Source organism: Bos taurus, chromosome 12 (assembly GCF_002263795.3).
Source record: "Bos taurus isolate L1 Dominette 01449 registration number 42190680 breed Hereford chromosome 12, ARS-UCD2.0, whole genome shotgun sequence".
In the NCBI taxonomy this organism is placed as follows: Eukaryota; Metazoa; Chordata; class Mammalia; order Artiodactyla; family Bovidae; genus Bos; species Bos taurus.
The window spans coordinates 54,945,941-54,959,161 of record NC_037339.1 but is presented as its reverse complement, the minus strand read 5'-3'; the positions used below and the strand labels follow the sequence as shown (position 1 = coordinate 54,959,161).

Genomic DNA, 13,221 nt, shown 5'->3' with positions numbered 1-13,221 from the left:
GATCATAAAAATTGACGTGGTCAAAACTCATGAACAGAAAGAACAATGCTGGTCACCTCATGTCTAGCACAACACATATCTTTACACTCCTGTCTTGGCTGACAATAATATGGTCACTGCTATTGTGCTCACAGTCATGAAATGTGTGGCCAGTGATGTGGCTCCCTTACACTCCTTTGTCCTTGGGCTGTTTATGATGTGAATCCTATACTTTACATTTGTGGGTTGTAATGCATTCATTTTCCTCTGACTGTCAGGTAATTGCCTTTAATTGAAGGCTTTTGGATTTTGAGAACAGCCCCTTGAATTATTTTACTATTTATTACAATCTACACCACAAACTCCAGGAGTTACCATCAGGCAGATTGTGGTGCCAGATTATGAATTAAAGGATACATTTTCTATCAGTTTTAAGAAGATTAAAAAAACACACACAATTCATCAGAGAATTAAGTGAAAGAATGCCAGTACATATGAGAATTTAATAAAGACAAAGTAGTAGTTTAATTCATTGGGGAAAGAATGGGTTATTTAATCAATGACAATGATACAGAGAAAGAAAATCAGTCTTGTAGCATTTAGTTCAGATGGAGTGAAGATAATAGTAAATAATACATTGATAAAAAATATTTGAAGAAGATTTAGAATACCTTGTGCAATTTTAAGCAACACAGGAAACAGAAGATATTAGAGTCAAAGGACCAACTTAGAATAGGAAAAATTAGCTTTCAGTTAAATAATAAGGGGCAAATACATAATGTTCATCATGATAGATATATAGATAAACAAGTTATAGATAGGTGCATGATCAGTCTTTCAGTCATGTCTGACTCTTTGCAACCCCAAGGACTGTAGCCCATCAGGCTCCTCTGCCCATGGGATTTTCCAGGCAAGAATACTGGAGAAGGTGGCCATTTCTGTCTCCACGTGATGGTCCCGACCCAGGGATCAAACCCGCATCTCCTGAGTCTCCCACATTGGCAGGTGGTTTCTTTACCATTGAGCCACCTGGGAAGCCCCATAGATAGGTAGATATTACCAATAGAAGAAAAAAAGAACTATCCCATTTATAGGAATGGGATAATTGTAGGCAGTTCATGGAAGAGCAAATCCAAATGACAATTGTGTGAAAGGATGCTCCATTTCACTAGCATTCAGGGAAGGGAAACTTAATGGGAAAATAATGTATTACTTTATCAATTTGCCCTCAAACTAGCCAAAGTTATGAACAAGAATACTTGTTACAGATTTGGATAAAAGGAAATAATACAATTTGAATAAAAAGTGAACACACACACACACAGAGTGTTGGAAAGATAAAGGGCTGCAGTCTCTTTTAGAAAGCAATGTGGCAAAATCTATTATATTAAATATACTCTTCAATACAAAATTCTGTCTGGTCATCCTATAGAAAAAAATATATACACTATATAAGTATCTCAGGCAACATTGTTTGAATATATTTCACTTAGAATTGTTTCAAGTAGTAAAAAGAAGACTAAGAGGAAACAAATGGAAGTCTGCTTATAAACGAGTGATTGAATCCACATGGCATAACTCTATCACGGAATATTATGCAGCCACTAGAAATAAGAAAATAGAAGTAGACCATTTGATAGAGTAGAAGTATTTTCATGTGTTATTGGTAATTTAGCAAGTACGTGCAGAAAGGTTCTGATACAATCTCTTAATAAAAATGATTAAAAAACCCCCATTATTCATGTGCATAGGTATGTGTGTGTGTATATGTGTGTGTATTATGTATATATTTACATGTGCATGTATGTATATCTGTGTATTTTTTGCAATTACATGGATGTGGTCACATATATAAAAGATGAATGAATATGTGGTTTTTATGGGCCACTGGATGTGGGGGGAAAATGTGAGAAAAGAGAAAAGGGATCACAAGTAGAAAAGTATAAGAAAATAGTTCTGAACTATAAACCTCTAGCTTATGTACAGCTATACATATCTGTGTGTGTGTGTGCATATATGTTTATACATTATGCAAAATAATACATGGGTATTTAAAGTTGGGTTGAGTGAAAAGGTGGTGTGTGAACAAGTCAAAATTCTGCTTCTAACAAGTTGAAACTACTCAAATGACAAATCAGGGACTTCCCTGATGGTCTAGTAGCTGAGATTCCATGCTCTCAATGCAGGGGGCCCGGGGTTCAATCCCTGGTTGGGGAACTAGATCTCACATCCCACAGCTAAGAGTGCGCATGCCACAATTAACAACTAAAAGACCCCCAATGCAGCAACAATTAATAAGACCCGGCACAGTCAAACAAATAATTTTTTTTAATTTTATTTTATTTAACTTTATAATATTTATTGGTTTCGCCATATATCAAAATGAATCTGCCACAGGTATACATGTGTTCCCCATCCTGAACCCTCCTCCCTCCTCCCTCCCCATACCATCCCTCTGGGTCGTCCCAGTGCACCAGCCCCAAGCATCCAGTATCCTGCATCGAACCTGGACTGGCAACTCGTTTCATATATGATATTATACATATTTCAATGCCATTCTCCCAAATCATCCCACCCTCTCCCTCTCCCACAGAGTCCAAAAGACTGTTCTATACATCAGTGTCTCTTTAATTACAAATTAAGTGAAACAATTTCTGACACTAGTAGCACCCCTGTCAGCTCTCCTTATTCACTACTTTGCTATGCTAAGTCACTTCAGTCGTGTCCGACTCTGTGCGACCCCATAGATGGCAGCCCACCAGGCTCCCCCGTCCCTGGGATTCTCCAGGCAAGAACACTGGAGTGGGTTGCCATTTCCTTCTCCAATGCATGAAAGTGAAAAATGAAAGTGAAGTCGCTCAGTCATGTCCGAGTCTTAGCGACCCCATGGACTGCAGCCTACCAGGCTCCTCCGTCCATGAGACTCTCCAGGCAAGAGTACTGGAGTGGGGTGCCACTGCCCAAGACCACCAAATGCTTTCCCATCTCACGTAAAACTCACAACCTTGCCTAAGGATGAAAAACAGAAAGCAAAAATCACTGTCATTATGTGCAACTTGTATCTAATTTTGCAAATTTAGTTTAAGAAATTGATACACTTTCAGGTCAGATTTTAAAGTCCAAAAGTTTAAATTATAAACTTGTCTTCAAAATTCCCTGCCATCTCATAAGGTCATAAAATCTAAATGATGGTAAAGGCCACCCATGGAAAAGAATGCTTAGAGGCAAAGGCTGTGCTGAGAATTTCAGCATTCTACCCATGAAGCTGTAGGCACTAACATTCTGGTAAAAAAAGACCCAGCTGAGCTGGGAATGAAGACACAGCTTCTTATCTTGGCTTTGCTGAGAACTTGCAATGTGACTCTGGGTAAATCACTTCACCTTTCTGAGCTCCTGATTCTCTTGCAGGTAATTATCCCGGCCTTATCTCCTTCGTTGTTTCAAAAAGAAAATGAGATAAATGATTTGTGTAAAAGTACTTTGAATGGTAAAACGTGGCATGTTATTATTTAAACAAGGCATTATCCTCCCAAACCTACTTAGAGGGGGTTGTAAATGAAATACTGCATATTAATATGATCCTGGGCTTTGGAGAATTTGGCTCCTCGGGGCTCCATTACAGCCTCGGCTCTTTTTCAGCGCAGCATAAATTATGTCCTCCAAACAAGTCTTCAATACCCCTTGGAAGACTGAGAGGCGAGCATGAGTCTGCTTAGTGCCCCTCAAATAGGTACCACTGAAGAGAAAGCAGAGCATTGAAGAAAACACTGAACAGGTTCTGCCTGCCAAGTCTGTGCTCCAGTTGCAGTTTCTCACATGCATGGGTGTTGAGAACAAAGGAAGCATGTCTGTAAACCCAAGTCTAGGCTGGAATTTCCATACCCTGTGGGTATTTTTCCGAGTTACTATAATAGATGCATGTCCATGCGTAAGTGTGAATATACACAAACATGACATTATACAAGCAGATGGCTTTGCCACATTACACACCCAATTCATGAAAAGCTATCGGTTCCGCAAACCTCATTTGCTATTGTAATTGGGTCCTTTTGCCCGTTTGTGTTGTGTGTTTTTGACCCTGGTCATTCGCCCATTCTGTAGCCTTCTAGGTATTCAGAAAGCGCTTTTACTCCCCCACAACTCTAGGCATAGATCAGAAATAATTATTTTCCTACTTACAAATCTCAGAAACGCCTGAACCATTTGTTATTGTTGTTTTTAAATATGAGAGCTTTGGAATAAGGCAAGACTTGGAAAGTTTTGATCATAGAATTTTCTCACTCTAGGGACTCTAACTCAATCTAGGATATCTCACCGGCATTATATTAAAAGCACCAGATCTACTCATTACCTATGAGGTTTCAGAGGACGTGCGATCCCTCGAACAAGGTTCCCTTGTGCGTCCTGATGAACCTTGGGTCTGACTCTCCCCACAAGCCCATAAAGGTGAGAGCAAAGCATTCTGCCATGCACACACTAAAAAAAGTCTCATTCCTGATTGCCAGAGCCCTTGAGCTGTCACTGTTCACCCCCTCAGGGATCCCAGAGGCCCTCATCACCACCAAGAAAGAGTTTTTCCTCCACACAACAGGTTGGTGGGGAAGCATCAGCCTGGGGTCTGAGGGATTCGCACTGACATCCCAGATCAAACACTTATGTGACTTTGGGCAAGTTTCTTAAGGTCTCTGATCCTATGTCTTCAGCTGTCAAATGAACATAATACAGCAAGTCCCCTACATACAAAAGGTTTCCCCAATGGCTCAGGGGTAAAGACTCCACCTGCTGACACAGGATACACAGGTTCAATCCCTGGGTCGGGAAGATCCCCTAGAGGAGAGCATGGCTACCCACTTCAGTATTCTTGCCTGAAAAATCCCATGGACAGAGGAACCTGGTGGGCTACATTCCAAAGGGTGGCAAAGAGTCAGATACGACTGAGCGAATACAAAACACCCGCACGCCTACAATATGAACCTTCAAGTTGAGAACTTTCAAAGAGGCGAACGTGTGTTCAAATATCCAATCCTGTATGCTCACTCGTGTCTGGGGCACACTGTCATGTGCTTCCATCCTCTCCAAGTGGCTGTGGCACTGTGTACTTTACTGTGCCCTCCTGCATAGAGGATAGCAGTAGCGTCTCTTTATTTCAAGCCCCAGTGACGGAGCTGGTACTACTGTACTTTTCAAGGTACTGTACTATAAGATGAAAATCATTTTCTTTATTTTTTTGGTGCTTGTTTTTCAAGGTATTATTTGTGTGAAAGGTACTGTATTACAAACCTATTACAGTACTATAGCCAATTGTTTTAGTTGGGTACCTAGGTTAACTTCATTGGGCTTACAAATATGTTCTTGGAACAAAACTCATTCTTAGGTAAGGGACTTACTGTGTGTGTGTGTGTGTGTGTGTTAGTTGCTCAGTCATGTCTGACTCCTTTTGACTGCATGGACTGTGGCCTGCCATGCTCCTCTGTCCATGGAATTCTCCAGGTAAGAATAGTGAGTGGGTTGCCACGCCCTTCTCAGGGGATCTTCCCAACCCAGGGATTGAACCCAGGTCTCCCACATTGCAGGCAGATTATTTGCCATTTGAGCTACCTGAAAGGATGGTGGTGAGGATGAAATGAGATGATGCTTGCGAAGGGCTTAGGATAATACCAGCAACATAAATGAGTACTCAACCCATGGCAGCCAGTAGTTACAGTAAAACATCCGCCATCACAGCCCTCCTCACTACAGCTGCAGTAGGAAAAGTACTCAGTTACGGAGGGGCCTAACCCCTTTAAAAAGAAAAAAATGTACAGTCTCTACTTAAAGGGAGACAAGCCATGCACATCAATTAGTAAGAGTGAAACTACGCAGATGGCTTTCCTGTCCATAAATCACTAGTCAAGCTACATAAAATGTGTCCAAGGAAACAAGGAAGAGGGAATCCGCACTCCTGGGGTGATTCCTGAGCAGCTCCATGCACAGGAAGAAAGAAAAAATAAAAGTACATTTGGAGCATGTTCATACCTAGTTCCAGACGTAGGTGCACGACAATACAAACTACTGTAGATCGTATGTGCACCGGAAATTATCAACTCTAGGTGTGAGGCACCAGTGTCCCCAGCCCTGGCCTGACAGTGTGGGCACAACAGTGTCTTTGGTTTCCCAGCTTGTCTTTTACAGAACAAATCAAGCTGATCTGTGTGGATGCTGTGGTTGCAGTGGCAGCACAGCTGGATGGGCACAGCTTGGGGTGGGAGAAGCTGTGATTTGTAGCAGCTGCCAATTTCCATAGTGTAAACACTCCCATCACGAGACCTCACTGAGAGCAAAACTGAGAAGCCCATACATACAGCCAGGACAAGCCGGCTCCACTGCACCGCTGTGTGAACGGACCCAGCACTGAGGGAGCTTTTAGCTCTCTAGATCTCTCTCATCACTTCTGCTCTATAATTACTGGATTCTGTTTCTCTGTTCAGTCTGAATTATTTCCATTCCCGTCATTTTTCCCACTGATCTTACCTTCTTGTCCTTGGTCCTTCCTATTGTTCTTCTATGAATCTGGAGGAACCTGCATCCCTCTGACTGTGAAGATAAAGAAAAATACACAGCAATGAGTCATTTAGGGACATACAGACCTGGGTTTATAAGAATACTGTTACAAAATAAGCTTATTTTAAGCAAGAGTCACTGTAATATGCGTCCAGAGTGAACTGCTGATATTCAAGCCCAGGTCCTCACAGCTGCACATATGGTCTATTTTCAATATGCATTAATGTGGTTTATCACCTTCTCTCTCCACCCGATCCGGTCTGCGCATTGCTGCCAAAAATAGCTTCCTGAAATAATACTTGGATCACATTTCCTATTCAAAAGTTCCAGTGGTTTCTCCATCCCTCTAGGAAAAAGACCAAACTCTTAGCTCACAAGTTCAGAGCCAGAACTCCAATGGCTTCGGTTGCTCACATCTCTCTTTACACCAGCCTACTTGCCATCCTTTTCTGCACTTGAACTCCAGTGTTTGTTTATGTAGGGAATGTTTCAATTTACCTTTGCCTCCTAAATCATACTCTTTCTTCATTCCAACATCAAATCCTCCAATTTCTGCAACTCTCTTCTGAGTACTCTCTGCAATTTGATCTTTCCTCCTCTGACCTTATTCAAGTGTCTTGTCTTTACTTCCCAAATGGCTCTTAATTCACACTGCTTGGTATTGAAGCTATTTGTTTGCATAATCTCTAAAAATGGATTACTAACATGAACAGCATAGAACCGTGTCTTTGACTGTTCCCCAGCACTCCCCAGGAGAACTCTCTGTGATGATGTAGATGTTTTTATTCACACTATCCAATATGATAGCTACTAGCCACAGGTGGCTACCAAGCACATGGCAAGTGGCCAGAGAGACTGAGGAACTGGACTTTATTTATTTCAATTCATTGAAAGAGTCACAGTGACTGGTAGCTCCATTTTGGACTGCATGGCTAGACCCTCTACAAGATACAGCACAAGTGTCTACTACTTTGCAGTCATTCAACCACTATTTGTTGACAGAATCAGTGAAATTTCCTAATGTCATAACATAACCCTAGTTTCTCTCTCTCTTTTTTTTTCTACAGCCTGTGGCCTTGTCCCTATCACCCAAAACCTCCTGGTGACCTTGTTGGCAACAGTCGTTGGATGGGATTTAAATGTTCACTAGAACACAGTCCGCTTCTAGCCTGTGGAAGCATTCAGAGAGGAGGGCTGAGTTGGTCAAGAATGAAGCATTTGAAAGCCAGCTGTTTTTCTCCCCAGGGCCACCTCCACTCTCAAGGGCCAGCGTGCCAAAGTCTGTGTGTCTTAAAGTCTCCACTGAGACCTTAAGAAATTGTCCCATCACTTTGGGTCAGTTTTGACGTGCTGTTTAAACTCAGTAAGAAAATTTCAATTTCTCATAGCTGAAACATAGTTAACTCTGGGTAAAACATACATACATACATATATATATGTGTGTGTATATATATATATATATATATATATATACACACACACATATATAGACACACACATGCAATTGCTTAATTTGCAGCAAATATTCTGGTGCATTTTTATGCATTCGTTTGCACAGATGGGACAATAATTCATTCATAATTTACAGATTTTTAAAATAATGCAAATACTCTGTTTCAGCAATGTTGAAGAAAAACTCGAAAATTCTTCCTTTTAAACAAGTTAGAAAATGCTAAACTTCATTGAGGAATAACTCCACAGAGAATTTGAAAGCCCAAAGGACCTTAAACATCAGTGAGCCCGACACACCCCCTCTACACTCAACACATATAATCATGGTCGCTTAGAATTGTCTGTATAAAGTTTTAGTAAATCTTTGCCCACAGCAGAGAAACCAGAAACGTATTCTATTTCTGCAGTACTCTCCATTAATTAACAGAATCCTAGTTTATAAGACGATTAAAATGTCTTTTATTTAAAACAAGCAAATTAAATTAGATCACTTCACTTTACAAACATAAAAAGTAAATGTTATTTTCGTTCCCCACTCTGCAGTAGTCATTTAGAATAAGGTAATGTAATAACATTCATCTCATACCAAAAAAAATTAATGTAAGAAAAGGAAACATTTACTTACTTGCCTTATGTTTTTATTAGACACTGAATTTGCAGATGTCACTTTCCATGAATAACTAACCCCAGAATTTGACCCAACTCCTTAGTATTAATAGCTTCTGATTCTCAGAAGACATTTAGAATTGCACTGCATGGTGACCTAGCATATTCCCATACATACACACACACAAAAGCAATGTCAAATGTAGTTAACTGTTTTATAGTACAGCCTAATTCATGGAAGATATTTCTTACCGAATTTGTATCATCTTATTAATATTCTTTGTAGAAAAGTTAGAAAACACTCTTCAGTGACTAGTCATTATGTACTTTGCTTCCCATCCCCAAGCAATCTTTGACCTCTAATTATGCTGAATTGTGGGACCTGTCATGCTACACAAAGATTATATTGTGCTACTGCAAATTCCCAATTTAACAAAAGGAAAACAGATTTGCCTCCAAGAGAGTGATAGTAAAATATACCCACTGTCAATTGATTTCCCTAGTTCTAATTGCAAGAATTATACTCTAAAAAGAGACACTTCTGATAGCCAGATTAATTATACAGCTTTCTTAAATAAATGCAATGTTATTATGTTTGTGCTCACATAGTAACCAAACAAAGTCAAAAGATGTTATCAGAATATTTTCTCAGATAGAGGCTACGTGACCCTCCATGATGTGGACAAGAATATGTACATAATTAATAAGTTTATATAGAGTGCCCCAATAAAGCGGAGAAGGCAATGGCACCCACTTCAATACTCTTGCCTGGAAAATCCCATGGACGGAGGAGCCTGGTAGGCTGCAGTCCATGGGGTCTGGAAGAGTCGGACACGACTGAGCAACTTCACTTTCACTTTTCACTTTCATGCATTGGAGAGGGAAATGGCAACCCACTCCAGTGTTCTTGCCTGGAGAATCCCAGAGACGGGGGAGCCTGGTGGGCTGCCGTCTATGGGGTTGCACAGAGTCGGACAGGACTGAAGCAACTTAGCAGCAGCCCCAATTAAGTGCTTATTAAGTTACCCGCTCTGAGATTCCCCTATGCTCATCCACCTACCTTGGTTTTTCTCACTAATGTGCTTACAGCTTCTTTCTACACAAAGTACAATGGTCCTCTTTGGCTTAACTTGTGATATTTATCTGACATTACAAACACATGGCAACTGTTTTCTTATGATATTACAATGAACTTGGATTTTTTTTGCATTGTTCTATTTTGGTTTAAATTTTCAGTTTAGCTTCCAGGAAAATCAATTTAGTCTGAGACTCAGGTACTTCCTCTTTGAGAAATACCTATATCTATGCAACCTGTTGGGCTTCCCAGGAGGTTCTAGTGGTAAAGAAAGTGAAAGCCACTCAGTTGTGCTCGACTCTTTGTGACCCCATGGACTATAGAGTCCATGGAATTCTCCAGGCCAGAATAACCAGAGTAGGTAGCCTTTCCCTTCTCCAGGGGATCTTCCCAACCCAGGGATTGAACCCAAGTCTCCCACATTACAGGCGGATTCTTGACCAACTGAGCTATCAGGGAAGCCCAGTGGTGAAGAACTGCCTGCCAGTGTAAGAGACGTGAGACACAGGTCCACTGTTGTATCAGGAAGATCCCATGGCGAAGGGCACGGCAACCCACTCCAGTTTTCTTGCCTGGAGAATCCCATGGACAGAGGATCTTGGCAGTCTACCATCCATAGCATCACAAAGAGTCGGACACAACTGAACAACTAACACTTTCACTTCATGCAACCTGTTGGACAGATGGGCTGAAGACCATTTGGGGTTCAGGTATGGAGCAGAACCTGTTCTACGCTCCTGAAACACCCGCACTTGTGAAGAGCATGTTTACAGCGCAAAAACTTTCTTTACTTGAAGCCCCAGCATAAGCTCTGTCCACATTTCAACAAATTAGTTTACATTTATATTCAGGACAACAGACATGAGAGTTGGCTAACATGTTCCCACAGTATTAAGATAATCTAATGGCAGAATGTGGGTCTCTCTTACAATTATGATTGAGCCTATGACTCAAAGCCAGGCCCAGGGCATAATTCACGAACCAAATGCATAGCCCAATAAAAATCATTTCTCATGTTTAAAAACGAAGGAACCCCTAAAAACACCACAGATTGCTTGAATATAGTGGAAAGAAAACTCTCCTAAATAAAACCAAATTCTTTCTTTACCAGGAGGGGGAAAAAAAAAACATTCTAATACTGCATAAAAATTGAAAGAAGATATATTGAAGTCAGTAAGATTTAGCATTTAGAATAGAAAAAGAAAAATATATGAGATGTCAAAATAATATTAAGTCAAACCAAAAGCACTATGCAAAACAGTAAATACAACTTGATGTCATTTTTAAAAGAAATAGGTAGATTGAACTATTAATGGTGATTATCTTCACAGTAAATTATCTTTTGTAATCTACCTGTGCTTTCCAAATTTTTCTACAATAAATAGGCATTAATTTTTAATTTAAAATGGTTTAAATTTTAAAAAGAAGAGCTATTGACTGGAGCTAATAGCAGTACCCTTTGCAGTAATTTATTGTTGTTGTTATCTAGTCACTTAGTCATGTCTGACTGTTTTTCAGCCTCAAGGATTATAGCCTACCAGATTCCTCTATCTATGGGATTTCCCAGGCAAGAATATGGAATGGGTTGCCATTTCCTTCTCCAGGAGATCTTCCCAACCCAGGGATAAAATCTGCATCTCCTGCATTGGCAGGTGGATTCCTTACCACTGAATGAGATAATAGCAGTACACTCTAGTAATAACAACAGCAATAACAATAATGATGATAGGAAATATCTAGATACCCTCTGCTTATTCCAACTATGCTTATTTTGTCATAAAAATATTACTGTAGAGCCCATGTTCATATTGGAGAAGGAAATGGCAACCCACTTCACTATTCTTGCCCGGAGAATCCCAGGGACAGAGGAGCCTGGTGGGCTGCCATCTATGGGGTCGCACAGAGTCAGACACGACTAAAGCAACTTAGCAGCAGCAGCAGCATGTCCATATTGGTTGGATATTTCATTTTCACACAATGTACATTGTCAAACTTGATGAAAATTATTTCAAGTGAAGTTTTCAACCTGCAATGATGTACTTCTCATGAGTTGGTGTTTGTGCTGAGTAACATGCCTGCACCAGAGCCCTGACACTGATAATGAAACAAGTTTCTTTTCTCTGCTGCTTATTTGCTAAAAGTGTACTTAGCAAACCCCTTGACCCATTCATAGACTGAGTAGTTACTGTGTTTCAGGCAAATACCTGAGATACACATGTGAAAGATACAGACACATCAATGTCAAAAGATTCTGCCTCTTGTAGTCCTGTGTGGTTAACATACATATGGAGAGATGCTGGAAGAGGAGAAAGAAGAAATGGAAACAACTAATTACAACATGGTATAATATGTGCTAATAGAGCAAAATACAAATTACTAAAGGAATGTTGGGGGAATCCTTTCATCTGGGAACTAAAGCATTCTTTCTTCTGAGTCTAATCTTCTGAGTCTATTAAAAGTATCTTATGAATACTGGTGTCCACAAGGATCATACTACTTTAGCTCCCAGGGATTCATCAAATGAATGCACACAATTAGGTATAAAATTCAATTGAGATTTACTGAAATTCTCAAGTGATATCATAATGCGTGTCAGTGGGATCTATATGTCTACATTAGCACAGTTCTATTGGAAGGTACAAAGGGAATAGCCAAGATATTAAGTCAGTGTATTTTCCTCCTAGGTAATCCTTACTTCCTAGTTTTTCCATGATTCCTTAAAGGGAAAAAACCACACCTAGGTATGCATATTTTATTTATGGATTTACTTATTGGCCATGCTGTGTGGCATGCAGGATCTTAGTTCCCTGACCAGAGACGGAACCCGAGGCCCCTGCAATGGAAGTGCAGAGTCTTAACCACTGGACTGTCAGGGAAGTCCCCACTGCATAGAGTTTCTTCCCTTGTAAAGAAAGGATATGTTAGTACCCAGGAAGGCTAAGAAATGAGGCTTATTGAAATAGATGTAGCCTAAGATATATTTCAATTGGAAAGAAAGTGCAATGCAGAGTCACTTGATGAGCATGGCAGAGTGTGAAAACGAGAGAAGCCTTAGGCAATGATGGCAGAACCCGATTCCTTAGTCCTGCCTCGCACCCTCCAATATCTTGGAAGATCTGAGAATACGAGTCAATGATCTACTTTCTCTGGTATAATTGGAAGGATGACGAATTTGACTGAATTTGATGGATTTGTCTCTGTGTCTGGTCCAACATGCCACTCACACGACAATGCTGCTATTGGAGAGACGTCCCTTGAGAGCCTGAAGTGGCACTTTTCAACATGGGACATGCCTGGATCCTGTAAGCAGCAAATAGAGCACACAGAAGTGTCGAGAAGGCTGGAGGAAGTCTGGGTTGGAAGTGAGGGCAGCAGAGCATGGAGCCTTGAGACTGCAAGCAAGCGGCCAGGCCCACCCCCGTCAGGTGTGGATATCAACATGACCTCCCCAGAGGCTGCGTGGAGCCAGAACTTGTCAGCAGACCCCAGGGGGGCCGCACAGATGAACTTCCTCACCACAGAGCCCCAGATCTGCACACAGAACAAGGACCTGCATTCATAGACGCTCC

At 40.8% G+C, this 13,221-nt stretch overlaps 1 long non-coding RNA gene across 1 annotated transcript in view; it reads right to left on the bottom strand.

Moving 5' to 3' along the window:
- Positions 1 to 1,884: 1,884 nt before the first annotated feature.
- The window catches only part of LOC104973609 (uncharacterized), a 221,647-nt gene continuing 210,310 nt past the window's right edge, over positions 1,885 to 13,221 (bottom strand). The window contains exons 4-5 of the long non-coding RNA XR_810261.4: positions 6,490 to 6,552; positions 1,885 to 2,988 (exon numbers count right to left, since the gene is read on the bottom strand). This is a non-coding gene — a long non-coding RNA (uncharacterized lncRNA). The remainder of the gene's footprint in view (positions 2,989 to 6,489; positions 6,553 to 13,221) is intronic.